This window comes from Danio rerio, chromosome 13 (assembly GCF_052040795.2).
Source record: "Danio rerio strain M-AB ecotype USA chromosome 13, GRCz13ab, whole genome shotgun sequence".
NCBI classification, from domain to species: Eukaryota; Metazoa; Chordata; class Actinopteri; order Cypriniformes; family Danionidae; genus Danio; species Danio rerio.
The window spans coordinates 47,883,096-47,910,000 of record NC_141033.1 but is presented as its reverse complement, the minus strand read 5'-3'; the positions used below and the strand labels follow the sequence as shown (position 1 = coordinate 47,910,000).

Sequence of the window (26,905 nt, the reverse complement as noted above, 5' to 3'; positions counted from 1 at the left end):
CTTTATAGTGGTTAGGAATGGCCTGATTGGTGGATCAAGCATGCTAATGCAGAACCAGCCGTGTTCAATCATAATCACGTGCTCCTCTCGAAATTAGTTTATGAATAAACTTCACTTCAAGAGTTCACACTTAGCTGATGATTGATTATAAGCAAGTTTGGCATGCTGTCCCGGGAGAGAGCCCTGAGCTCGAAGGTTCTTGAGCCCTGGGCTCCCTCCCGTTTGGAGGAAGAGAGGGGAGCCTCGAGCTCAGGTAGATCTCGACAACTCCCCAAAATGCTCCACTCGGGACAGCAGCCGCGTATTTGAAGAACCCCCCAAAAGGCACAGGAGATTAATGCCATATCCGGCTGCTGAAAAGTGATACAGAAATAGCTTGGAGGAGCAACAGAGACTGGTGTGGGTGTAAAAATTAACTGAAAGTGCTTATGTATGACTATGTGTGCTCCCGGGTCCTGTTAATTGTAAGGACCAGCGGGAGAGTGAGTGGGGTAAGTGTAAAGGTTTAAAACATATGTGGTGAGTTTCGTAAAGATTTAGTATAGTAGTGATGGAAAATGAAGCTGTAAGGTTCTGCGGAGCTGTAGCTGCAGATGAGAAGCGGTTAACTGATTGTGCAGTGGTGCAGGGGGGATGAAGCTCGGCTGAGCGTCTCTGCGACTGCAGAGGTGCGGTGTTAGTCAGTACTAAGGGGAAGAATACGCTTCTGCAGCAGCGTTTTAACTGCTTTAGCAGTGCTGGGAGTGACAGAAGTGGTATAAGTGTAATGGAAGTGTGCATGAGCTCCAGCAGAGCGTCACTGCTGCAGCAGTGGTGCAGGGGATGTAAATGATGCTCGGCTGAGCGTCTCTGCTGCTGCAGAGGTGCAATGGAAGTCAGTATTTGTAAGGGATATACGTCTCCGCAGGGACGTTTAACTGCTTTAGCAGTGCTGGAGAGTGTATCAGTATTGGGTTGCTAAATGAAAGTGTATATGCGCTCGCTGAGCGTCACTGCTGCGGCAGTGATGTGGAGGGGAGTGATGCTCGGCTGAGCGTCTCTGCGACTGCAGAGGTGCGGTGGTAGTCAGTACTAAGGGGAAGAATACGCTTCTGCAGCAGCGTTTTAACTGCTTTAGCAGTGCTGGGAGTGACAGAAGTGGTATAAGTGTAATGGAAGTGTGCATGAGCTCCAGCAGAGCGTCACTGCTGCAGCAGTGGTGCAGGGGATGTAAATGATGCTCGGCTGAGCGTCTCTGCTGCTGCAGAGGTGCAATGGAAGTCAGTATCTGGAAGGTAAATACGCCTCCGCAGAGACGTTTAACTGCTTTGGCAGTGCTGGAGAGTGTATCAATAGTGGATTGCTAAGTGGAAGTGTATATGCGCTCGCTAAGCGTCACTGCTGCGGCAGTGATGTAGAGGGGAGTGATGCTCGGCTGAGCGTCTCTGCGGCTGCAGAGGTGCGGTGGAAGTCAGTATCTAAAGGGAAGTGCGCTTTGGAGAGCTGATTAACAGCTGTGTAGCAGTGTGAAAGCAATACATGTTCCCGCTAAGCCTTTACAGCTGTATTATAGCGGGGAGTGTGGTGATGGAAAATAAATTGATACTACAATGCAATGTAATTAAGTGGAGCTGCTGTAAAGGTGTGATGGTGGTCAGTATGTAAGCAATACGAGTTTCCGCTAAGCCTTTATGGCTGTATTGTTGCGGGGGAGTGTGATAATGGTTAAATTTTTTGAAAAGTGTACATGTGAGCTCTTAAAGAGCTTCACTGCTGTGGCAGTGGGAGCTTGGGGCTACCCCTGTGGGAGTCCGAGCTGCGGAGAATGAGTGCAAGTGAAATTGAAAAATTATGAAGAGGAAGAGAAGGGAAGTTTAATAAAATAAAAAGGAAAGTTTAATAAAAATGAGTCCTATGCAACTAAGACAGAAAGTAGGAAGAACAGGCAGAGTCGTGCTGCTTGGAAACTAGGTTGAAGTCTGCAACCGAGAATCAGCTGGGCTTCTCTGAGGAAATATTGGCTGAGGCAAATTGAGGATTTAAAGGTGTTAGAGGACCAATGACAGAGTTTATATCTGTTGTTGGAAGACTGTTCAGGCAGGTCGTCACTGCTGCAGCATTGGTGCAGGGGAAAAATAATCTCAGCAGAGCTTCTCTGCAGTTACAGAAGTGCAATAAAATCAGTGGTGCAGAGAATTAAGGCTAAACAGCCGTCTCTGCAGTTGCAGCTAAGGCAAAGCTTAACTGTTGCAGCAGTGGTGCAGAGGGAGAATAAGGCTCGGCAAAGCGTCTCTGCAAGAGCAGAGGTGCAGTGGTACTCAGTATTAGAGCCTCACACGGAAATACTAAGTACTATTAGCAGTGATATTTAGAGATGAAAATGAAAAAGGGGCTCAGCTAGAGCGTCACTGCAGTTGCAGTGATGTTAATGGGGTGTATAGTTAAGTGGAGCACCTAAACAGTCGATATTAGTGAGTTTTGAGTGCTCCCGCAGGGACGTTAAATACTGCCTTTAGTGATATGTAAAGATGAAGGTGAATAAGGCATATGCTAGAGGGTCACTGCGGTAGCAGTGGTGCTTTGGGTGTGCAACTCTGCGGAGCATTTCTGCGGCTGCAGTGGTGTAGTGGGCCAGTATGGAGGCAACTTGTGCTCCCGCAGAAGCATTTACTGCTGTATTAGTGCGGGGAGTGCAACGATAGTGGTATTTAGAAAATTTGTAAGTGTATGCAAGCTCATTTAGAACGTTCCTTTTGCAGCAACTGAAACTCAAGACAACCCCTGAATTGGTCGGAGATGTGGTGAATGAAAGTGAATAGAAGTATAGGATAGTTTAAATTTGGAGAGAAAAAGTTAAAGCTAGAAAAACAGGGAAGGGTAGTGAAGGAGCTCCTATGTTAAATAGGAAGGGAAATAGGAAGGAAATGACAGAGTCATACTTCATACCCAATAATGCATGATGGTGGAAGTTGGCTGGAGAGGATCGGCTGGGCTTCCCCGAGGTGGTTGCTCTTCTGTGGTGTAAAAATGCTAAGAGGTTTAGAACCAGGGCCGGAGTGGGACACCTTTCAGCTCTGGAGTTTCAAGCCTCAGACCAGCCCACCTCAGTTCACGACTGACTATATTAAAATAAGTAAATAAATATTTCCAAATCAGTTTCTAATAGCACTATCATGTCTTTTTTTTTTTTTTTTTTTTTTTTTTTTTTTTTTTGAGAAAACAGCTGCTTTAGAACTTCAAATGTTCTACAACCCTAACAGTATTATATGTCTTATCAAAAAAATGAAAACACTAAATTACTCTAGCAAGGATCGAACCCAGGTCCGCAGCGTCTTAACCTAACGTGCCAACCACTCGACCACAACAAAAGAGAAAAGTTGTGGTAAAATAATGAATAAAAAGCTGTGGTCAAGTAAATGAATTAAAAAAGTGTCACTGCTGAGAGCAACAGATTCTGGAGCTAGGGACACCGGCCCTCGCGGCCAAAAAACAAGGACCAGCCCACCGGGAATTCTCCCGGTCCTCCCGATTAGCCAATCCGGGCCTGTTTAGAACGGGTGTGTGGGGGAACGGATATCATCCTGCATCCCTTCATCCTGCGAAGATAGATCAGATATGGTTAGGTGTATTGTTGGATTGAAATGTCATACTTAGTTCAGAAGACTTAAATTAAAAAGGCTAGTGTGAATATGGCATCGAGGGTGTGGGCTATGTGAGTGGAAAAGTGTCATTTGCAAAGAGTGTAAATGTATTTAGAAATGGATGTGGAGTGTAATAGGTTGGATGAGGGTCAGCTTCTGCAACCAGCTGACATGATCTCTGAAATGAGAAAAACAAGAGAGAATCAGAAATGACATTACAACATGGTACATGTGTGGCAAACACCAATTATTTTAGCTGATAACCATGCGGGGCGTCTTAATAAGAGCATGGGCAACTAAGTGTGGAAGTGCCTTTGTTAATGCATGGTACGAAGCCTCATTGTCGCAACGTGCAAAGATAGTAGAGGTAGGCATTTGTTCCTCCTAAGGATGGCAGATTAAATGGGAAATCTGCTCGTCTAGTGGTCCTGATGTACCTCTTGAAGACAGGGTAGGTGGAATTATAGTGGAGTTTAAACCCCTTGGATTGTATCTAATGCAGAGTCAATTGATGAAACATCAGACATGTCAGAAATGTTATTTACATATACATACGTGGAAGTCAAAGCGGGAAGTTTGTTTCTTTGCCGTTTTCACATCTAACCAACTTGCCATTATAAGCTTATGGCTTATAAGTGTATGGACATGAGTCACTGGGGCATATTACGATTGGACTTCTATGCCTAATGCGTTGAATGTTTTTCAGTAGCAGAGTAAACTTTTTAGAAGTTAAACTGCTATCAGATGTGGCAGTGTTTTTTTTTTTTTTTTTTTTTTTTTTTTTTTTTTCCTTGATTTATACATTTTATAATTATTTATTTTCTTTATTATTTATTTATTCATTCATTATGTATTTATTTATTTATTAATCATCTGCCAACATCAAACCCTGAACTTAAAATTAATGTCACCATTTAGTAGTAATTGTGTAAATGTAATGATAATCATTCATGAGCTTGTCAAGAGAGAGGGTGGGACCATCTAAATTTGTTTTTTTTTTTTTTTTTTTTTTTTTTTTTGAGAGTTCATTGGATGGTGCCGCTTCTCCTTTCAGCTATTGGCTCAAATGAGTGTCAATCAAAGTTGCAGAAAAAGGCTGGCGGCCATTTTGTTTGCCAGAGAACTAGTGTTATGATTGGAGACGCTACTCTATTGAATGCACCACAGCGACTAGTTTGGAGGATTAACATGGATGTTTATCAATGTATGCATAAGTTGTGGACTGATGTTTTAAGGATTGGATTGTCTAGAACCTTGAATGAGAGGTGAGTCATTCTATTCACGCTAGAATCATCCTTTAAAGATGGAGGTTTAATCTTAGTTGTAGTTTGTGAGGCTTCCCCTTAAAAAGTGTCATGTATGTTACCGCTGGTGCACCCCTAGAAGAGAGTTCAGCTTGGATCGCAAGCATCAAGAGTTTAGGCAAAGTTCATGGATGGTGATCGAGTTTTTTACTGTGATCTTGTTGGAGAATTGGGTTGAAGACACAGAGATTGCATTGTGTGAGGCAATTTGAAGTAGAAGGTTGAGAAGTTGTTGTTGGAGAAGTTGTTGTTGTTGTTGGAGAAGTTGTTGTTGTTGTTGGAGAAGTTGTTGTTGTTGTTGTTGTTGTTGGAGAAGTTGTTGTTGGAGAAGTTGTTGTTGTTGTTGGAGAAGTTGTTGTTGGAGAAGTTGTTGTTGGAGAAGTTGTTGTTGGAGAAGTTGTTGTTGGAGAAGTTGTTGTTGGAGAAGTTGTTGTTGGAGAAGTTGTTGTTGTTGTTGTTGGAGAAGTTGTTGTTGGAGAAGTTGTTGTTGTTGTTGGAGAAGTTGTTGTTGGAGAAGTTGTTGTAGCTAGAGAGGTTGATGTAGCTGAAGTTGTTGTAGCTGGAGAAGTTGTTGTAGCTGGAGAAGTTGTTGTAGCTGGAGAAGTTGTTGTAGCTGGAGAAGATGATGTAGCTGGAGAAGTTGTAGCAGTAGCAGTAGCAGTAGCAGTAGCAGTAGCAGTAGCAGTAGCAGTAGCAGTAGCAGTAGCAGTAGCAGTAGCAGTAGCAGTAGCAGTAGCAGTAGCAGTAGCAGTAGCAGCTGATGCAGAGCAGTGTGTTCTTCAAATCGAAGATGACTGTAGTGAGAAAACCCTGGCTCTTTATAGTGGTTAGGAATGGCCTGATTGGTGGATCAAGCATGCTAATGCAGAACCAGCCGTGTTCAATCATAATCACGTGCTCCTCTCGAAATTAGTTTATGAATAAACTTCACACAGTCTTCATCATTGAGACACATGTACATGTAGTAACAGAAGCTGGGAAAGGCGGAATTGTTACCGGTCCCGATCACAGAACTCGTAGGAAGATTAAAAGTGTCTCAATTATCAGGGAAACAAAATCACATTGATCTTCAGTGGCTTTCCCCAGGCGCAGCTTAGTAGCATCTGTTTATTAACAGTCATATTATAGCAAACATATCCTCACCAATCATGTTTCATTTAATCAAACATACAGCTTTGTTCTCTTTGTTTTTCTCTTTTGACAACAGTGAAGTCTTCAAATACTTATACACTCTGTACTCTCTCATCATAACACACATAAATATTATACCTTCTGTATATTTATCAGTAGGACACAGAATACACTTTAAATTCTTTGTCAACCATCTATTTCATTTTTATTTTTCTGTAAACACCTCTGTGTATACCCATTTACCATGAAACTACTAAACTCACAGAACAATCATGCGTCTGTTGTTTGCATCATTTCAGTTGTTACAATTATACTTGACACCAGTTCCCAATAGCCCCTTTCACACATACAGACCTTTCCGGAAAATTACCGGCAAATTTCCGGAAAGGTGTGTGTATGTAAACCTTTTTGAAAATACCGGTAAATTCGTTCTGGCTATTTTCCGGAAAGAGAAGTTGTAACTTTACCGTTAATTTGCCGGAATGCTGTGCTGTGTGAACGCAGAACGATGATTGCCGGGAAGAGAGACGTCTGCTTTAGCCAATCAGAACAGTCAGACGCATTCACGTCCGCGTGGTTTATGAGAATAAAAGCCTTTGAATATTTTTCCAAACACGTTTAGCTGCTAGAAATTAGTCAGATAACGTTTATATGTTCTTCTTAATGCCAACCGTGTAAATAATTATCGATAAGATGCTTATGATAAGCCGTTGTTTGTTTACCTTCAAGCTTTGCGTGTGCCTGTGAAACAGACTGTGAGCGCCAGCACACACACATATCATGTACATCTCGACATGCGAAAGTTTCTCTATGTTTTCATCGAAGTTGTTCACAATACTGATCCATCCACAGAGTTTGTAATTTAGTCAAATGTTTACAAATACAAGCTCAGCTGTTTAAAGCTCATTTCTGGTTATTGATGTCAGAATTTACCGGTATTTTGGAATGGATGTGTGAATGCTCTTTTCTGGAAAAATTCCATAACGTCCTCGCCTGTGTGAACAGCACTGTTTTGAATTTACCGGTAAAGTCGTTATATTTTCCATATATTTACCGGTATCATTGTCTCTACTCTCATAAACTTTATAAATTAACAAATATATAACCAATATATAAACAATAAGTCATTTTCTGTTTAATTATCACATACTGAGTAAAATACATGTCATTTACTGGGGAGTCAGACATAACAAACTCACTCTTTTTCAGTTAACAACTGTAAATAAGCTATTAACTTTAAAACACATAGGGGATGTGTACTCACATGTTTCTACATGAATTATAATAAACATATTCACATTTTATGAAACATACCTGAATTATCAGGAGAAACAAAGTCACGTTGAGACTTCAGTGTCTTTTCCCAGGCGCAGCTTAGTAGCATCTGTCTCGGCCGTGCATCGGTTACAGCTGGACTCAAACTGGCACAATCCTCCCGTCACACAAAATATCTAGGACAGTATGTGAACAAATCAAATAGCCTACACAAGCAGTTATCAAAATTCCCATCGTTGCGGAGTATTTACTGTATCTCAAGTAAACACACTCAGTTATGCTTTACAGTAAGTAAAGTCATGTCGTGTTTCTAGTCCAAAAATCTAAAACTTCCTAAATCAAGAGGAATTTTCTAGACAAGCAAAACATATTGTCTTGTTTTCAGATATAATATGCCAATATTAAGTGAGTTATTCCTTAAAACAAGCAAAATAATCTGCCAATGGGGTAAACAAAATAATCTTGTTTTTTCTTTTGACGTAAGATTATTTTGCTAGTTTTTAGGTGTTTATTATAAAACAGACAACATATACAGATATTTTAAACGCTTTCAATTGTGTTTTATGAAAATTCAAAGGGTTTTCTTTAAAATGATACTGCATTTTTGCATTTACACCTCTGCATGTGGATTTGGTAGGCTTTTAGATTTGGAACCTTTTTAAAGGTAAATCCCTGATTAAAGTATTTATTATAAAGCACTAGTTTAGGTACAAAATACATACATACATTTAATACATAAGTATTCCAAATGTTTATTTTTTTATTTTTTTATTTTTATTTTTTGCAAATTTTTGCAGCCTGTTTGAACTTTAAGGTTGAGATTATGCCATTACTTAATTTTGTATACTTGCAGGCCTATTTTAATAAAATAGAAAAAATATATAATATAAATCAAATGGTGGAAAATTAGATAGAAAATATTGATAACAACAACAGCAATTTATATATATATATATATATATATATATATATATATATATATATATATATATATATATATATATGTTTTTTTTTTTTTAATTTTTTTTTTTTTTTACCTCACAAAAGTGTGTGTATGTATGTATGTGTGTATGTGTGTGTGTGTGTGTGTGGGGGGGGGGGGTGCGTGTGTGTGAGTGTGTGTGTATATATATATATATATATATACAGTTGAAGTCAGAATTATTAGCCCCCCTGAATTATTAGACCGCTTGTTTATTTTTTCCCCAAATTCTGTTTAACGGAGAGCAGATTTTTTCAACACATTTATAAACGTAATGGTTTTAATAACTAATTTCTAATAATGGGTTTATTTTATCTTTAACATGATTACTGTAAATAATATTTGACTAGATATTTTTTAAGACACTTCTATACAGCTTAAACTAGGTTAATTAGGGTAACTAGGCAGGTTATGGTAATTAGGCAAGTTATTATATAATGATGTTTGTTCTGTAGACTATCAAAAAAATATATAGCTTAAAGGGGCTAATAATTTTGTCCCTAAAATTGTGTTTAAAAAGTTAAAAACTGCTGTGTGTGTGTGTGTGTGTGTGTGTGTGTGTGTGTGTGCGTGTGTGTGTGTGTGTGTGTGTGTGTGTGTGTGTGTGTGTGTGTGTGTACGTACGTACATACGATGCCATCTTTCATTAGACATCCTGTGGTGCATTATTGGTCGACATCGTCCAACTCTATTACATCCACAGACTATTATACTCCATAAAAATCCAGAAACTAAGCTTTTTTTTTTTTGAATGGGCCTATCTAAAAGGTTAATAGTGCCAAATGATGATCAACAGCAAAATTACAAATTTTACCTCATCCCAACAGATGAAACCACCAGCAATCAAAAATGCATGATTATATGGTGTTGTGGCTTTGTGATGAAAATGTGTTTATAATGGAAGTCAATTGGGCAAAAACTGCCACTAATAGTAAATTAAGGAGAAAAAGTGAAAATCCGTCAAAAACAATGCATCAACAGCAGTGTTGTTTCACTTGTCCAAGACTTTGATAAAAGGTAAAAAGAACACAATTACTTTTTATACGATAAATACATCATTTTGTGTGTGTTTTTCCCAAATCAGTGACATTATTTATGGATGAAAACATCCCTAGGAGGACATAAGGGTTACAAATGTATTGTGTATGCTAATTATAGCACATAAAAATTATAGCACTTGGGAAATATCTGAAAAAAAAATTCAAACTGCTATTATAAATAAGTCTTATTTGCACCACTAAATTAAAATTAAACTTGAGAACTAAACAGACAATGAACCACTGGACAGAAGCAACAACAGAATAAACCTGACTTTGAAATTGTAAATGGAAAGTTGATGTTGCTGTGTATGTAAAGACAGATACAGATAAACAGAGAGAGAGAGAGAGATATGTTTCCACACACCCACGCTTAAACACATATCGCAGTGCGGCGGAAACCAGACCTGAGACTATTGTCACGAAAGCTTTCTGTGTGTGACACAGATGATGCAGAATTCAGCCTGCTGTGTTGTGCAGCTCCTCACAGTCAATTCCTTCATTTGTGTGCAGCAGAGCTTTGACTGCAACCGCAAAAGCCTGCAAACACCTGCCACCGTGAGACAAACAGAGAACAGCGACTATCTGTGAAGTGGATCAAACATTTGCTTCAGATGGTTTTGCATGATTATTGCATTGATGTTCTGAAACAAAATAAAACAAAGGACAAGAGCACAGCTGCAGCATTTAGGAAACATCTGCCGATTAACCGATATTTTTTGTATTATTAATTTTTTATTTGATTGAATATACAATATTTAATAGTGCACTTAAATGTTATAATATAAAATAATGTAATAATAGTATTGTATATGTACTACTACTACTACAAAAAAGTAATAATATTAATAATAATAATAATAATAATTATTATTATTATTAATAATAATAATAATAATAATAATATCCTTATTGTTTTATTTTTTTCATTATTTATTAATATTATTACTATAATAATTATTATTAATATCTTGATTAATAATATTCAGGTTTTAGTTTATTTAAAAGTTTTTATTTTAAATATTTTTTATTATTATTATTACTACTACTACTACTACTACTACTACTACTACTATTATTATTCATATTATTATTAATAATAATATCATAATTATAAATATTAATGTTTTAGTTTATTTTAAATAAGTTTTTATTTTATATTTTTAAATTATTTACTATTAGGCAAACAAATTAAATTTATAAATGCTCAACTTCATTTGTTTGATAAATTCAGCCAATGTAAATGGTTAGCAACAGGGCTGTGAAATGAATCAAAATCGGATCACCGGATTAAAATGTTGCGATTACCTAATCACAAGAGGATGAAATATCTATTATTTAATTTCCCCCACTCAGAGCAAATGCTTGACTTTCATCTGTGATTGACAGTCTTACTAGCCAATTGGGTGAGCACACTTTCTTTCTGCCCAATCAGAATTGCGCAGCCGAACTATGCGGAACAAAAAACAAACAGGAAAGCGTGGACGAGTGGGATGATGGGTCTGCCACTTCAGAAGCAAACAAATTAACATCAAAGGACATCGGTAATATGGAAATATTTTAGTTTAAAAGTCACAAAAAATTTAAAAGTGTAATGTTTTGATAACTTCATGTGTACTTCGCTTGCATTCACGGATTGCGATGCAGGTATGTGCATCTTCTGGATTGACTGACTGAAATTTAATGTACTATACAAATATAATTTGTCATTTCATTTCATAGCATAGTTATATATACAGTTAAGGTCAGAATTATTTTCCCCCCTTTGAATTTTTAATTTATTTTTTATTTTTTCCCCAAATGATGTTTAACAGTGCAAGGAAATGTTCACAGTATGTCTGATAACATTTTTTTCTTCTGGAAAACGTCTTATTTGTTTTATTTCTTCCAGAATAAAAGCAGTTTTACATTTTTTAAAACCATTTTAAGGTCAAAATTATTAGCCCCTTTAAGCTTTATTTTTCCCAATAGTCTACAGAACAAACCATCATTATACAATAACTTGACTAATTACCCTAACCTGCCTAGTTACCCTAGTTAAGCCTTTAAATGTCACTAAGCTGTATAGAAGAGTCTTGAAAAATATCTAGTCAAATAATATTTACTGTCATCATGGCAAAGATAAAATAAATCAGTTATTAGAGATGAGTTATTAAAACTATTATGTTTAGAAATGTGTTGAGAAAATTTTCTCTCCGTTAAACAGAAATTGGGGAGAAAAATAAACAGGGGCTAAAAATTCAGGAGGGCTAATAATTGTGACTTTAACTGTAGATGTATTAGCAGTTAAATGATTTTAATGCTGCTTATTGGATATTACGTCATTCAATGCAACTATAAGCATGACTTTACAGAGAGCTTACAACCTACTAACTACACTTTGCTATAATAACATGATAACAAATTTAGTTACAAACTAGCTAGTAGTTACAAAGCCCCTAGTGTGGACTTTACGAACAGCTAGTGCAACCCTACACAGTAGATAACTAATGCCATAATGCACTACCTCGCTAAAGACATGGTGCCTTTTAATGCAGTGACCAGAGAGGGATTTAAAAAAACTCATCTCAATGCAGGATAGGAGATACACACTTCAATCTCGCATCTATGTTAGCCATTTTGGAGAACCACAGCTGGACGTTTCAAGTCAAGATATTTTGTGTAGCATCTATGATAATTATTTTTGTCTTAGACAATATGAGCTACAGAAAGGCTATTTTCTGCCATATTAGTTTGCTGGGTGTTCTGTATTTTTATTATGATTATTATTTGTTTGTATATTAAGCTACACTATATCTCCCTAATTTGAGTTTAAACTTGTTTACAGAAAGGTGAGGTCATTTTATTTGTTTACTGTTTGCTCTAGAGAAAAATAAATGCTTCATTTTTGAATATTTAAAAACTAATTTGAATAAATGTTTAAGTTAATATCTTTTCAGTTCCTTTTTTTTTGGACTACAAAATTAAATCGCAAATTAAATCGAAATCGCAATATGTAAAAAAAAAAATGCAATTAGATGTTTCCCCTTAATTGCTCTGCCCTAGTTTGCAGCCACTTACCTTCAAAGAAAAAACAGTAAATAAAATGTTTGTTTTTTTTTCACTACATAAGATAACGCACACATATAATCACACAAAACCGCATAAAGTGCATGCATTAAAAAAGCATCGGATGTCAAATGAGGACAAACTGAAGGCAAACAGATTGAAATAAATCTCTTTTTCTCATAAAACACACTCTATAACAAAATGAGTGATGGGCCCAACTGAAAGCAGGTCATACCAACCGCACATCTAACCATGGAACACACACACACACACACACACACTTTCACAAACACGACGCACAAACACTCACACTTCACACACACAGCCACTTTACCGTGGAACACTCATTTCTCAACCTGTGGTCAGATCCATACCCATAATGCACTCTGGTGTGCTGTGGGTGACTCATGGCATTCTGATAATCACCCGAAAAACTGAAGTTCCACAGAAGTTGAGTGTGTGAGAGTCTGTTTCTGGGGGTGTACTGAAAAAGATGCGTGAAGAGGCGGGTGGTGGAGATACAAATAAACGAACAAGCGAATGAATGATAAAAAAACGTCCACTCTGATCGTGTTTTCTGATTTTTGTTTCAGTTTAGATCTATATGTTTTACTTCTTTGTTATGCCACTAATTATAAGTAATAACATCAAAAGCAAATGAATGAATAAACAAAGAAAGAAAAAAAACTGATCATGATTTCTTTTTTTGCAGTGCATTCAGAAAGTATTCATAGCGCTTCATTTTTTTCCACATTTTTATGTTACAGCCTTATTCCAGAATGAATAAAATTCATTTATTTCCTCAACATTCTACACACAATACCCCATAATGACAATGTAAAAAAATATTTTTTGAAATTGTTGCAAATTTATTAAAAATAAAAAAGCTGAAAAATCACATGTGCATAAGTGTTCACAGGCTTTGCCGTAAAGCTCTAAATTGAGCTCAGGTACATTCTGTTTCCACTGATCATTCTTAAAATGTTTCAGCAGCTTAATTGGAGTTCACTTGTGGTAAACAGTTGATTGGACATGATTTGAAAAGGCATATACCTGTCTATATAAGGTCCCAGGGTTGACAGTGCATGTCAAAGCACAAACCAAGCATGAAGACAAAGGAATTGTCTGTACACCTCTGAGACACAAGTCTCGAGGCACAAGGCTGGGGAAGATTACAGAAAAATTTCTGCTGCTCTGAAAGGTTCAATGAGCACAGTGGCCTCCATCATCCGTAAGTGGAAGATGTTTGGAATCACCAGGACTCTTCCTAGAGCTGGCCGGCCATCTAAGCTGAGTAATCAAGGGAGAAGGGCCTTAGTCAGGGAGGTGATCAATAATCCGATGGTCACTCTGTCTGAGCTCCAGTGTTTTTCTGTGGATAGAGGAGAACCTTACAGAAGGACAACCATCTGTGCAGCAATCCACCAATCAGGCCTGTATGGTAGAGTGGCCAGACGGAAGACACACCCCGACATGGAATTTGACAAAAGGCATCTGAAGGACTCTCAGACCATAAGAAACTAAATTCTCTGGCTAAAATTTAACTATTTGGAGGGAATGCTAGGCGTTACATTTGGAGAAAACCAGGCACAGCTCATCACCAGGCTAATACCATCTCTACAGTGAAGCATGGTGGTGGCAGCATCATGCTGTGGGGATGTTTTTCAGCAGCAGGAACTGGAAGACTAGTCAGGATAGAGGGAAAGATGAATGCAGCAATGTACAGAAACATCCTGAATGAAACCTGCTTCAGAGTGCTCTTGGCCTCAGACTGGGGCGACGGTTCATCTTCCAGCAGGACAAAGACTTAAAGCATACCGCCAAAATATCAATGGAGTGGCTTCACAACAACTCTGTGAATGTCCTTGAGTGGCCCAGCCAGAGACCAGACCTAAATCCTATTGAACATCTCTGGAGAGATCTGAAAATGGCTGCACACCATCGCTTCCCATCCAACCTGATAGAGCTTGAGAGGTACTGCAAAGAGGAATGGGCAAAGATTCCCAAAGACAGGCGTGCCAAGCTTCATATTCAAAAAGACTTCAGGCTGTAATTGCTGCCAAAAGTACATCGACAAAGTATTGAGCAAAGGGTGTGAATACTTCTGTATATGTGATTTTTCAGGTTTTTTATCTTTAATAAATTTGCAACAATTTCAAAAACTCTTTTCTCACATTGTAATTATGGGGTATTGTGTGTACAATTATGAGGAAATCAATGAATTGAATCCATTTTGGAATTAGGCTGTAACATAAAAAATGTGAAAAAGTGAAGCGCTATAAATACTTTCTGCATGCACTGTATATTTAACTATTAATTTACTTTTTATGCAACTAATTATGAGTAATACAAATCCAAGCAAATAAATGATAAAAAAGTCCACTCTGGTCATGTTTTCTGATTTTATTTTAGCAGGTTTATCTCTATATTATTGCTTTAATTCTTTATGTTCTGTCACTAACTGTGAGTGGTAAAAGCACAAGCGAATGAGTGATTTAAAAAAAAAAAGTCCACATTGTCATATTTTTTTATTTTGTTTCAGTGGGTTTATTTTTTTAACTCACGATTCTTGCAACGTAGTTTGGAATTAAATTGCAACATTTTTATTTAAATGAGTATCCAGTCAGGCAGTGGTCAATCTGAAGCAAATGGGGCAATCCAAAAGAGCTGTCATGTCACAGGTGGCTAGCAGCATAAATCAATAAACAAAGCTAGGGTCTGGACACAAGTCACGGGAACACAAAACAATGAAAGCGCTTGTTATTGCTACAATAGTATAGCTGCAGCAGGAGTTGATGGATGCTGGGAGTTGTAGTTCTGCAGGAATATTGAAATAAATCTCCAGCGTTGATAACTGATTGATCGTGACAATTTCTATACAGCATGTTTTAAATCTTTATGTTATGGCACTAACTGTGAGGAATAAAAGCACAATAAAACGTCCCCACTGATCATGTTTCTGATTTAGTTTCAGCGAGTTTATCTCTGTGTTTTAATTCTTTACGTTGTGGCACTAATTATGAGTAATAAAACTGTACATTTTACAGATGCAGACTGGGTCAACTGGTTTGCGTGAGACTTTATTTTTTATTTTACATAATGAGGAAAAATAGGAATGAACAGAGAGGTAGACGTATGGATGTACAGATTTGTGAATTAATAAATATTAAATGGAGAAATATATTTTTAAGTATTTTTTAATTCCAATTTTAACTCCAAATATATTTTTATAATAATAATAATAAATAATAGCAACATTTATTTAGTATTTTTACAAGTATTATTATTAATAATATTATTATTATAAATAATATTAATACATTTAATAATAATAATGATGATGATGAAAATTTGTATTAGTATTACTCTCATTATTATTATTAGTAGTAGTAGTTGTAGTATTATTACTATTAATAATACATTTAATAATAATAATAATAATTTGTATTAGTATTAATCTCATTATTATTATTAGTAGTAGTAGTTGTAGTATTATTACTATTAATAATACATTTAATAATAATAATAATAATTTGTATTAGTATTAATCTCATTATTATTATTATTATTATTATTATTATTATTATTATTATTATTATTATTATTATTAACAACAATAATAATAATAAATACAAATTAACAACTATTAAATAGAAAAATAAATAAGTTTCATAAAATCTGTAATAAATTCAAATTTTAAATAAAGAAATAAATGCAACATGACATCTTTTGCTAACCTTTAGCTACATTTTCCATTAATATAAATAATAGACATAAATCTGTTATTATTATTTTATAATAATTATACTATAATTGTATATAATTTTGCATATAATAATGTTAAATATTTTAGTAGTGATTTTTATTATCAGACTGATTTTTGTTTTAGTATAAATTCGATGTTTACATCTAAACGCTGACTGCTGCATGAGCTGTTATCTGACCGTCAACATTTATCTCATTTCTCTTTGTGATGATATATTTTTATTATCAGGACTGCAAACGTAATCGCATCCATCAGTCTGAGAGAGAACACGCATGCATGCAGCACTAACTCTCAAAGGTGAACTCTCATTGCATTGCATATCATGCTATTTGCATTCATATTTGAAAATCATTTACTAAAAAAGTGTTCAATTTTTTTTTTAATACTTCACTTTTGCATGCTATTTTCCACAAATGCTCAACATATACGAGTGCACCCCTCACAAATCTATCATTTAAATAAATATTTTCTATAGGAAGCTTTACAATATTATATTTGTGCATTAGTCAGTACTGAAGCCAAATCTGGAGCTCATCTAACAAAATAACTTACGATAACAAAATTAGTACACCCAAAATATTAAATAATATTAAGTAAAATGCATAAAATTTAGCTGAAATTTTTGTCATTTATTTGTTTATTTTGCATGAATTTAAATGTTTTATCTTTCTATTTCTAGAGATGTTCTGTGACTAAAATATTATTTTAATAAATATACCTGTTTAATAAATCTGTTTTGTTCAAATGCACTAAAATATATGCCCTATATTTACTGAGAAATGGATAAAAATATTCATTTTCAAAATGGGGTGGACTCATTTAAGCTGAGCAGTGTATATCATTGCATTGCATCATCACAAACATTTACAAGCATGCTTATTTTTAATGCTAATGTACTGTATTATATTCAAGCACACTTTAAAACGCATGCTATTTTTTCACACTCCCTCCGCTATATGATGTTGCATTGCATTCCCACTGAAAAAAAGTGTGCAAATATGTTTTACAGCCACTGTATTATATTCACACACACACACACATATACACATAACTTACTGTACATATCAGTGTGCGTTCAGTGAGAACAACATCTCTACATCCTGTCCCAAGCTCTAAGCTCTCCTTTTTGTCTGGCACATTGAAACCTCTGTCTGCACCACAGGAAATCAACAGGTCTAATATACACACACACACACAAACAAGCACATGCATTTAGAGCTGTGCGTCTTTGGTGTCATAGCACGCGAATGCATGACAGCACGCACATCGCATGCAAACAAAACGCATCTATGAACATATGTACACATGCACTGTCAACCGCGCACACAAAAACGAGGGAAATAGATGCATTGTTAGAAGCAAGAAAGTTTGGTAAGTCCAATATCTGCATTTTTAGAAACCTCAAACAGGCCTGGCATGAGAAGTGTTCGTTTCATCAAAGGCAAACGCAAGCGAAACTGAGAAGATCTGAGAGTGGGAGACAGAACATGAGAAATGCGAATGAGGGAAAGGCTGGCACGGCTGTATGTGACACACATCTGCGTGTTTTGAAGTGCTCTGAATGGTAAGGAGCAGAGGTTGGTGGTTGGGTTTTGGTCGACCATGCTCTGGCCCAGATCTGGTGTGATCTGGTCTGGTCTGGTTTGAGGAATGTGAGATGGTGAATCTTGAGGTGGAGGCCGTGGCTTTCAGGGCTCCCACGCAGTGGAGTCAGCCTGTGGAGCACCGTAAACCCCACATTGGTGCTGTTTTTACCGCGTCATCGCTTAATAATGTGGAGGAAGACGTTTTAGCGATGCTCCATGACTTTACACGTGTATCGAACTTGGGTCAAACTCACAGTTGGTTTGTTTTCCGGTGAATAATAAAGATCTCATGACTAATTTTCAAGCACAGTTTGTTTCTTTTGATGACGTGTTTCCTTTTGAAACTGAAAGTTTGGTTGGCATATAAAAGGGTTTGTCCCTTTTGTAACAAAAAAAAAAATTATAATAAAACCCCACCAGTTTTGTTTACATGGCAGCCTTGAACCATAAGAGAAGATAGTAGTAAAACATTTCTATTCTAGAGCGCATTTGATTTGACATTATGTTGGCCAAATATGAGCACTTTGATGTCTGCATAAAATACATTTGGGGCGACACGGTGGCTCAGTGGTTAGCTCTGTCGCCTCACGGCAAGAATGTCACTGGTTTGAGTCCAGGCTGGGCCATTTGACATTTCTGTGTGGAGTTTGCATGTTCTCCCAGTGTTGGCGTGGGTTTCCTCCGGGTGCTCCGCTTTCCCCCACAATCCAAAGACATGCACTGTAGGTGACTTGAATAAGCTGGATTGGCCGTAGTGTATGAGTGTGAATGAAAGAGTGTATGGGTGTTTCTCAGTACTGGGTTGCAGCTGGAAGGGCATCCGCTGTGTAAAACATATGCTGGATAAGTTGGTGGTTATTCCACTGTAGGGGAATAAAGGGACTAAGCCGAAGGGAAATGAATGAATGAAATGCAGCTTCATTATTTATCAGAGGTCGCCACAGAGTCCTTATTTATCAGAGGTCGCCACAGAGGGATGAATCAATCACCATTCCAGCATATGTTTTACGCAGTGGGTGTCCTTCCAGCTGCAACACATCCAATTCACCACTAGCGCATGTCTTTGGACTGTGGGGAAACCACTGCACCCAGAGAAGTTCATTGCACCTGCTGCAGCCAAGTTCCTTGATTATTACGCCAGAATGAGAGTATAGTTCAAAGTCCAATCAAATTTTCATTTTGCGTCAGTCTTATATCTTACCTGATGTAACTACAGAAGAGTGAAGCTTTAAATAGCAAAATCATCAAAATTCTTCGGTCATTTTTAAATGAGATGATAATAGTCTTGGAGCCTCATGTATCAACGCTGCATACGCACAAAAACGTTGCCCAACTTTCTCCACATGTCTAGCAGGTTTATAAGGTTCCCATACCATGCAGTTGACCAGCCAAACATTAAAGCACAATTTGCAGTGATCACCGGTTTTCCTGATTAATCGGAGCGATCGACTGCACACACATTGCTATAAAGGCGCCATCTGTAGACGAATTTGCATACATGAATCGGAAACATTTCCATTCAATAAATGTGCAAATAAAATATGATGCTCAAATGCGCTTAACATAATACACACACTTATTAATGATTCCTACTTGTCTTTCTCGTGATGAAGAGTAGGCAAAATCTGATATGTAGTGGGGGAAAGAAGAAAAATGAGTTCATCAGATGCTGAATCCGAACTGGGTTCATGATCAATCGTGTTAAAACATGTTGCCTTGCGCTTTACAAGCTACGCCACTCACACTGCTAATTGCCACTCTCTTTAGTTCTGTTGTCTCTGTCAATCAAACGGTGATGGGCTGGAATCATTCAACTAGCTCATTCCAACGAGTTGTGCTATTTGCACTTAGCCTAAATAGACACTACAAAATTTTACACTTTTACATCAGACCATTGCTTTTTTATTCACTCACAGTGTGATGTTTAGACCCCACTGCGTTAACCGCATCAGCTAAACCTTCCAACTCTATTTTTTTTCTTTTGTTATTAATTCCGGAGGACAAACTTGCAATTAACACAGTTTTTCTCCCAGGGCTCCCACCTAGTCAATGAGCATGTAAACAAAGTACAAGATCAGGTAGTTCTCGAGAGCTTCCCCTGGTAAAGGAGGATAGGGGGAGATGGGGTGGATGGGGGTTTCTTTTGGAAAGTGAAAATAAGGGAGTAGTTTTAGCCAGGTTACTTCTAGTGAGTTTGGATTAATCTGATTGGCTAACTACTGATTATAGATGAGAGACCAGCTGCTATCAATCAAATCAACCTCTCGAAAATAGTTTGGGAAACTTCACTTAATGAGAGGGGTCTGGATGCAGACCGGGTGCAGCTCCAAGCTGAGCTGCATGCAATGATTTTAATGTGCACACATAACCCGACTCCTCACAGTAACGTCACTAACTCCATTGAGTGTATTGTGTCTGTGTTGGGACCCTGATGCGATGGAAAAGAGTGCAGTAGGCCATAACCATAATAACATACTAAAAAACTGCTTCAAGCGGTGTGGATGTGTGTGAGAAAAAGATAGAGAGCCTGTCTTAAACACAGTGAACAAAACTAATCAGAAACATAATTACAGACGTAACCATGGCAAAACTTATGCATTTTAAAACTTAAACATATTAGTGTAAAAGGGGCCTAAAACACTCTGGCGTAATTGTGCAGCCTACTAAGATACCTTCTTAATTATGTAGCAAGTGTTGCAAATATTGAATCACAGCAGTGAATGTAATCATCTTATTTTTAGATGAACCCAAAAAAGAAAATTGCTCGCATTTGCAGGACAAATCGAGTGCCTTTGAGTGTGCTCTAAACATAGACATGTTTACGTAGGTGGCACATTTGAACACTAAAGCTACGTCACCTTTTCTGTCTTAAAAAACATGTCAAGTTTTCAATGATGCTGAAGCATTACACAGTCTCTCCTTTGTAAAGAAAGCAAAAATGAAAAAAAATATAATGAGGAATTTACACACTGGCCACTTTATTAGGTACACCTGTCCAATTGCTTGTTAACGTAAATTTCTAGTCAGCCAATCACATGGCAGCATCTCAATGCATTTAGGCATGGTCAAGATCTGCTGCAGTTCAAACCGAGCATCAGAATACTCAGGGAAGAAAGGTGATTTAAGTGACTTTCAACGTGGCATGGTTGTTGGTGCCAGACGGGCTGGTCTGAGTATTTCAGAAACTGCTGATCTACTGGGATTTTCACGCATAACCATCTCTAGGGTTTACACAGAATGGTCTGAAGAAGAGAAAATACCCAGTGAGCGGCAGTTCTGTGTATGCATCAACATGTATGCAGTCAATATTTCTGAAGACCTGTAACTGTTCTTTCTCATGAGAAAAATGATTTAGTTAAAGCCACGTAAACCTGCCAGACATGATCTTTAAGGAACTTAACGAAGGGGTAGTGGCTGTTAGGACGCTGTGTGAAATATCAGAGTGACGGCACAGATTGCATTTAACTCTGCAAAGGCTTTGAATGCTGAAAATGTTGATTTTTGGTAACAAGAAATATAGATATAAAGTATAAGTGACATCGGAAACCTGCAACCTTTTGTCGTCATGAATGCTATTGATCAGTAATTATTTTAGCGTCAGTGGATAAACATTTAGCCCTGCATCTTTCTTTAGTATTTAGTTTGAAAGTAGATGCTGTCGGCTGGTGTGTTTTGCTGCCAGTAAAGGCTCTGTGGTTGAAGTAGAGTGTGAGAAAACGGAAGACGGCAGGAGGTGCGGGTACAGCTCTGTGGAAAGGGGCGGAGCTTATCAGGCTGGTAAGGCGATAAACAGGCCAAAGTTTTTTTTTTCTCTTTTCTTTTATCTCATGCTTTCGGTCTTTTGAGATTTAAACTTGATAATTGCTCTTATTGTACTAAGCCTGTTCAGTAAGCATGTTCAGACTGACTTTATTTGCTATTTAGCCAAATACGATGTGGTCCTGGATTAACATCTGTGTTGATCCCTGGAACATCATTTTTGTTTGAAAATGTAATCCATACCTGTCCCCTACCCCTAAACCCAACCATACTTGTAAATTATTCCCAAAATCAGAGGTGAATGATAGTTGGATACAATTATATAGAAATGCATAAAACTAACTGTAAGTCTAAACATAGGGCCTACTCACACTATGCCATTCGTACCGTGCCCAGGCCCGTTTCCCGGATCGTTTGAGAAGTGTGAGTGCGCTGAATCGGGCTCAAGCACGGTTCACTTGGCCGGCCCTGGCCCGGTTGGAAGAGGTGTGCCTGAGCGCGGTTCACTTGGGCTTTGGCGCGGTACGCTTGTGTGTGGGTGCAAAACGCGCCAAAGCCCGAAACTGAAAGCGAGACGTGACTTTTAAGAGGCTGTTTCATATGGATTTGTTTATTATTCTTACTGTTCAGTGAACGCAAACTGCCATAGTTTATTAAAGACGAGAACTCCTCACTGTACGACAGCTGCGGCAGCTGACAGCTTCAGCAGACCTCCTCATTCCTGCAGCACGAGGGCTTTATGATTGTTTATGAGCGCCAAAAGTGGCGGATCTGTTTGCCGAAATATCTGACTGCGTGTCACCGCATCCCTAAGGAGTGTTTGGCGAAATATTTGACTGCATGTCACTGCATATCAAACGACTGAAACGATATAACTAGAGAAATCTCCACTGTGCTGCTGAGTGAGAGAGGGCTTCTCACTGAACAGCGCAGCAGCGATGACGTAAGCGTGTCGAGGCCCATTTGTGGTGTGAGTGCGGGCTGTCGGGGGAGACAGGAGGGAGGACAAGCGTGCTTTGGCCCGGTTCGAGGCAACTGTACCTAGTGTGAGTACGGCCATAATCTGTCCTCAAGTAATTGCTTCGTACTGTTTTTATTTTCACATTCTTTGGGTGATTCAAAAACACAAACGTTTCGGCACAATAGTCCTTATGTGGTTAATCATGGAACAATGAAATGAAAATGAGATGACAAAGTGTAATTGACTATGGGATAAAAGGGTGGAGTAAGAGGATTGTATCACACACTAATGAAGGCGTTGTGCCAAAACTTTTGTGTTTTTTTAAATCACCCGAAAAATTCAGTTCAGTTCACCTTTATTAGTATAGCGCTTTTTCATAGTAAATTGAAACAGTGTCAGTCCAGTTTTCAGAGTTTAAGTTCAGTTTAGCTCAGTTCAGTGGGGTTTAATAATCACTACTGAGAGTCCAAACACTGAAGAGCAAATTCATCGATGCGCAGCTCTACACATCCAGAACCATATAAGCCAGTGGCGACAACGGCAAGGAAAAAACTTTACCAGTTGGCGAAAGTAAAGAATTAAAAAACCTTGAGAGAAACCAGGCTCAGTTGGGCACAACCATTTCTCCTCTGGTCTTGTGCAGAGCTGCAGTTTAGGCGCCATATTGACAAATATTGACAAGATTGATGCACCAAAGAAGTTTTTTTAAAAACCGCGAGTGCGCATGCAGGCAAACTTCATTACTCCATACATATAAACTGTAAACATATCCCTTAATTCTGATTGGCTGATTGGAATGTTGTTCCAGGATACTTGGCGAAATCAGGTTGGCGGTTATTAAACACTGAATATTGTATGTTTATAAACTCGAAGTTGTATTTACTTACATATATATATCAGAAAGAATTAAAAGGATAGATCACCCAAAACTGAAAATTGAAAATTCCGTTATTATTTCAGGGTGTCCACGAGGTTGTAAAAGTTGGTAAATAAAATTAGTCAAAATTAAGGGCATGAAAAAATATTAAAAAGTAATAAACGTCATGTGACAAGGTATTACATTTTTTAGCTCCCTTTTTTCGATAAATTTTCCATTTGTGTTAAGTGCAGGACTTTATTCTAAAATTTGTGTGGATTAATTTTTATATTGGGAGTAGGACCTGAGCGATATCATGTGAGGTGGTGTCGTTCGAGTGCCAGCCGAAACAAACTGGGTACCAGGCTAGCTTGCTAGGTGAGCTCTGGCTGAAGGACTCAAGATTTAAGGACTGGCTGTAGTTAGCAACACCACACCTGCAAGAATTAATATAACCTCGCTTGGATGTGCATCACACAGCACCTGCAGTTAAACTCACAGCGATTTATTATGACACTTTTATCGATATTTTTTTACTGCATTTGACAGCAAGAACAAGCATGGAAGCATTGTCTGATTGACCTAAATATGTTCAAAGAAATTTAAAACACCAAATAGGATGAATTTATACCTCATTTCAAAAATAAAACATACTCTGATATACTCTCAGAAATAAAGGTACGCGAGCTGTCACTGGGGTGGTACCTTTTCAAAAGGTACACATTTGTACTTAAAGGGTTCATATTGGTACCTCAAAAGTATATATTAGTACCTACAAATTTTAAGAGGAACACTTTTGTACCTTTAAGGTACTAATGTGTACTCTTGAGGTATTAATGTGGACCTTTAAGGTACAAATGTTTACCTTTTGAAAAGGTACCACCCCAGTGACAGCTCATGTATCTTTATTTCTGAAAGTGTAGGTAGTACAGTGTGTGGGTGAGAGGGGGGCAGTGTTTCGATGTGATCCAGTTATGTTGTGATTCTGTGACTGTTGGTGTTGGTTGCTGTATTCTTAACATATATGACAGGCAAAGTAACTAGGTTAATTTAGATTTAAGTCAGTTAAGAATAAATAAAATATTAATCTAATACTTTGTGCATTTTTTTTGTGCATTTGGCTGGGTTTTGGACAGCTTTTGGGCTGTTCCAGGCCGAGAATGGTTTGTAATTGTGCCGCGCCTTTATTGACCTTATTCTAAAATGCGGAAGTGCGCCTGTTTTCGCGATTGTCTTGGAACTTCCGATTCAGTCGCCTATGGGAGAAATGACTAGGAATAATAAACGGTAGAAAACGGTCAAACTACTTGCTCTACAAACAAATAATTGCTTGACTATACAGACCAAGTAGAATAATATAACAAGAAAATATCAAATTGCAACATCAAGCAGCGTAATGAGCAGTTTTTAATGTCTAAAAATGAATGGAAGTGAATGAGACCGGAAGTCTCGAGCCAAAAATATTTAAATGGCTGCGCTCACTTGTCGGCGGAGAATAAGGTCAATAGGTTTAGTGGAGAAACAACCGTAACCGTACCGAATTGTTCTCAGAAGAGCAGCTATTGACATTGATGACGTATATGACATATGTTAAAAACTATAGACAAAGGCCCATTGTGACATCATGATTAATCCCTCTGGTTTACTGAAATGTTTATGTTATCTGCAATATGTTTTTCCATTTCAAAAGATATTTCATTTACGCCACTACAGTTGCATCTCTAAGTTGTGCTGGTATTAATTAGATTTTGAAGATATTAAAAAAGGTAGTAAAAAGGTATTAAATTCAACTTAAAAAGTTCTGTATACCCTGTTATTTACTCATCCTCTGCTTGTTCAATGAGTTTCTTCTGCTGAATCCAAATCCAAAACATTGAAAAATGTTCAAAACCTGTAACCATTGACTTATATAATAGGTAAAACACATTCTACAGTATGCAAGCCAATGGTTAAAGGTTTCTAACATTGTTCAAAATATCTTCTTCAAAAAAATTTAACTCCTAAAAGCATGAAATCACTTGAGATAAGTAAATGTTAAGTAAATTTGACCTTTTACTGTCCGTTTAATGTGAGTTTATAACACTGCATACCTATAGTTTTACTATGCATTACATTCGACAAGACTGCTCCATGCTTGTAGTTATTTTTGAATCTTTTTGTTTTCTGAACATCAGTCTCTCTATATTTGTTTTCCTTTTTTGGAAAGTCGAATTGAAATGCCTTACTAAGTGAGAACACCAAAATATTTATATATATATTTGTATAATTTACATTCATAATAATAGATTATACCCAACTGGTGACTTCAGCTTCTGAGAACACTATTATAATTTAATTCATTCATTCTTTCATTCATTTTCCTTCGGCTTAGTCTCTATTCCAGAGGTTGCCACCACGGAATGAATCGCCAACTATTCTGGTATATGTTTTACGCGGCAGATGCCCTTCCAGCCGCAACCCAGTACTGGAAAACACCCATGCACTCTTATTCACACAAACCCTCATACACTACGGACAATTTACTTTATTCTATGCACCATATTGCGCATGTCTTTGGACTGTGGGGGGACCACCAACAAGGGGAGAACATGCAAACTCCACACTGAAATGGCAACTGCTCCATCCGGGACTTGAACCAGCAATCTTCTTGCTGAGGCAACAGTGCTAAACACTGAGCCACCATGTCGCCCCCACTATAAATATAAAAAAGCTTATTTGGACTATTTAAAAATCTGTACAGAAGATGCGATTTGAGTGTCTTATTATAAAAATAAAAATAAGTCAATCAAATAGATACTGACCTATTCAGGTTTTTAAGCATTGGCAAGAGAAAATAAGTTGAATTGAAACTCCTCCATCATCTATGGTACCTGTGGTTTAAAACAGGATCCAGCACTTTTTTCTGGTTTTTATGTTATTTTAGATGTGTGAGAAGCTAGGAATTGGCACAAATGTTATCTTTCATTGAAGCATATGAGCTTTCACTTCCACATCGAGATGGTTTCAATAGGGATTAGACAAAAACAAGCAAAGTAAATAATTTATAAACAATGCTGAGATAAATCATATATAATAGTGACATAATAATCAGATTTCTAATCATCGTGATCTTTTGTTTTTGTTTACTGTTGCTGATTCAGTCTATTCCTCCTGATTTGCGTGTGAGTTTTTGGTTCGTCTTGAAGCAGGTTTTCTTATGACCACTGAAAATGTAGGAGGACGTCGAGTTCTGTCTCTACAATATTGCTATAATAATGGAAAGTAAGTGCAACACAAGCTAATTGTCAGAGATGGACCGTAAAAAAACGAAAAGACGATTCCAAAAAGCTCAGAGAAAGCAAAAAATTGCTCTAAAATCTGACACTGCCAAATGCATAAAATTAACTGAAATATTCTTGAAAGGGGGCAGCGTAGTGGGTAACACTGTCACCTCACAGCAAGAAGGTCGATGGTTCGAGCCTTGGCTGAGTTAGACAAAAACAAGCAAAGTAAATAATTTATACACTGCAAAAAATGCTTTTCTTACTTAGATTTTTATTCTTGTTTCTGGTCCAAATATCTACAAGTTCTTAAATCAAGA

At 37.3% G+C, this 26,905-nt stretch overlaps 1 protein-coding gene across 23 annotated transcripts in view; it reads left to right on the top strand.

Moving 5' to 3' along the window:
* The window catches only part of runx3 (RUNX family transcription factor 3), a 269,502-nt gene that overhangs the window by 116,672 nt on the left and 125,925 nt on the right, over positions 1-26,905 (top strand). The window contains exon 1 of one of the 23 annotated variants that reach the window (XM_087278452.1): positions 16,392-16,460. The exons of the other annotated variants lie outside the window; for them this stretch is intronic. The gene's annotated coding sequence lies outside the window, so the exon portion shown is untranslated. Of the gene's footprint in view, positions 1-16,391; positions 16,461-26,905 lie in introns of those variants that run through there. 23 annotated transcript variants of the gene reach the window in all.